Raw genomic sequence first — 2793 nt, 5'->3', positions numbered from 1 at the left:
GAACTTTATCCCAAAGTAGGCGTCTACACACAACAGCATATGAGTCCAACCCAACCCATCCATTTGTTTTCACAAATAGAGTTTCATTGAAACACAGACGCCCAATTTGTAGAAGCATTACCTACAGCTGCTTTTGTCCTATGGAGGCAAAGTGGAACAGTTATGGCAGAGCCTTGTATTTTTATTGTTTGTTTTTTTCCTCCCCAGAAACCATTTGTTAATCTCTAACCTGAATGAATATTCTCAAATTGTGTGGGTTCATATTTTCTTTATATTTTTTCACTTACACAAGAATTTATTTTCAGGACTGTTTGTATTCTACATTAAAATTTAATATAATTTGGGGCCGGCGCTGTGGCGCAGCGGGTTAATGCCCTGGCCTGAAGCACTGGCATTCCATATGGGCGCTGGTTTGAAACCCAGCTGCTCCACTTCCCATCCAGCTCTCTGCTGTGGCCTGGGAAAGCAGAAGATGGCCCAAGTACTTGGGCCCCTGCACCCGCTTGGGAGACTGGGAAGAAGCTCCTGGTTCCTGGCTTCAGATCGGCACAGCTCTGGCAGTTGCGGCCAACTTGGGAGTGAACCAGTGGATGAAAGACCTCTCTCTCTCTGCCTCCCCTCCTTTCTCTGTGTAACTCTGACTTTCAAATAAATAAATTAATCTTTAAAAAATTTAATATAATATAATGCACTTAGGAAGATGACTGTAGAAATCAGCTGGCTATGACAATGGCAGGGGTTAGGTGGAGTAATTGAGGTCACTCTGTGGCCTGAGCAAACACCATCTTGCTCATGCCTGAAAAACAGGATTTCTCTTTCACTCACAACTTCAAAATGCAGCGGCCTCCTGCAGAAGCTACACTCCAAGGAGGAATGCGGCTTCCGGTCCAGCCCACTGGCTTCCACGTGGCCAGCAGATACTCCATCTGCAACTGGTGGTGGGAGGAGCACGCCATGGGCAGGAGCTCCTCCCCCCAGAGCACTGTCTATGGCTTGGGCAGAGACGTTGCCTTGGGTCATTAGCCTGTCACAGACTGCTGTGTTTTCTGCAGCATCTGCAACCCGCACAGCTACCGCAGCGGACAACCGGGAGGCCAGCAGCCATCGGCATCTGCCGCACGAGCTTAACGTTGCGCTGGTGCCTGCAGCTCTTCAAGATCCACGCAGACTCCAGGGCTGCAGCCAGCAGCAAGGCAGGGAGGAGGCAGAGACATGGTGAAGAGGAAGCCACAGCAGCGGAGGACCTTACGGCGCCGATCAGTGGAGTTCGTGCTGGCGATGTACCCTCCCACACAGCTGAAGGCTCTGCAGAGTTCCGGAAGTGCTGTCCGATTTCATCATGACTCCAGCGGGATCACCAATCCCTGCGCCTCGAGTCTCCGTACAGCCCTACCCATGATGGTGATTGCTCCGAACTCACGGGTCACATCACACTGTCCTTCCAGTAGGTGCACGGTTCCATCGATCGCATGCACAGTTTGAAATAAAACGATCTTGGGACCGCAGGTCCCTGAGATGGCCAGGGTCGTTGTGGAGGACGTACTTTGGCACTCGGCTGCTGTGGATCCCTTGGATCGTGGAGGCATGGTTCCTGGAATCGGAGTAGCTCTCACAGCCTGGCATGATCTTCGCCAGGGGTGTACAGGGCTGAGTCGTTGGCCAGGAAACAAGAGGAAATCAAGTGGGCCACCTCATTTCCATGCGGGTCAGCTAGCTCCAGCTCCAGATCAACAGGGACTTTACTAGTTCCAGAAATATTTCTGGCTCCACCTGCCCCAACATGGTGTTGTTTCAAAGTGTCCACAACTGTGGCACATACCCGTGGGTGGTGACTCATTCCTAGGTGGTGGATACCGCACCAGAGCGACACCTGTCTCCTGGTGGTGAGAGAGTCCCAGTCATCCTCTGCCTTGGGAAGATGTGTGTCTTCTGGTTCACAGTGTTACAAACTCGGTAGGTGTGGTCGTTCTCTTCCTCATCAATTTTCTTCTCAAAGAAACGATCATACTGAACAGTGGAAATAGATCTCGGCAAGTTATCTTGAAGAAGATGAGACATTCTTTCTGGACTTGGCTTTCCCATAACAGCCTGGAAGAGCTTCATCAGTCTGCTAGGGTCCCCTTCCATAGGCCTCACACTAATAACACTGGGGTTCACGGAGCTTTGGGGCGCCGCCTTCCTCAGTGCACGCATTTGCTCATGTCCTCCCGAAGCTCCAGCCTCACTGTGCAGAAGACACAGCTGCCCCTTCAGCTCAGCTGGGCCAGGGCATTTGCCTGCAGTGCCCTGGTCTGAGGCTGGCGAGGGCTGTCCAGACGGAAGCTGTGTGCCATTATGGGGTCTGCTGGAGTTGTCAGGAGCCTGCTGGACCTGGGTTTTGGCAGTTTTGTCTTCCTCACTAGCTGGGGAAGTTTCTTTAATCTGCTGGCAGTGCACTGCAGAAGTGGACGGGGCCTGAGGGGCTGGCTTGGCCCCAACTTCCATCATCTTGGGGCAGTTTTGGGCATAGAACAATGGGCATGTGCTTGCCTTCTGCAGAAAGATGTGGGGACAAGAACAGGCAGTGGTGTACAACAGTCTCCATGCTCAGGAAGTGTGCTGGCTCCTGCCAAGGGCACTCTGCCCGGTGACGGAGGCGGAGGCAGAGGTGGGACCTCGGGCCAAGGTGTCCACACAAAAGGTTGCCCTTGTTGGCAAGCAACCTAGTATCTTTTTTTTTTTTTTTTTTTTTTTTTTTAGTGTGCATGGAAATAACAAGTCTATATATCAATGAGGGACACTTCAAAAGTTGTG

At 51.6% G+C, this 2793-nt stretch overlaps 1 pseudogene; it reads right to left on the bottom strand.

The window, feature by feature from the left end:
• Nucleotides 1–758: 758 nt before the first annotated feature.
• Nucleotides 759–2584, bottom strand: LOC100341698 (5-aminolevulinate synthase, non-specific, mitochondrial pseudogene; annotated as a pseudogene).
• Nucleotides 2585–2793: the final 209 nt, after the last annotated feature.

The sequence above is a fragment of the Oryctolagus cuniculus genome, chromosome 7 (genome assembly GCF_964237555.1).
Source record: "Oryctolagus cuniculus chromosome 7, mOryCun1.1, whole genome shotgun sequence".
In the NCBI taxonomy this organism is placed as follows: Eukaryota; Metazoa; Chordata; class Mammalia; order Lagomorpha; family Leporidae; genus Oryctolagus; species Oryctolagus cuniculus.
The sequence above is the reverse complement of the archived record's forward strand: the minus strand, read 5'-3'. Positions and strand labels throughout refer to the sequence as shown.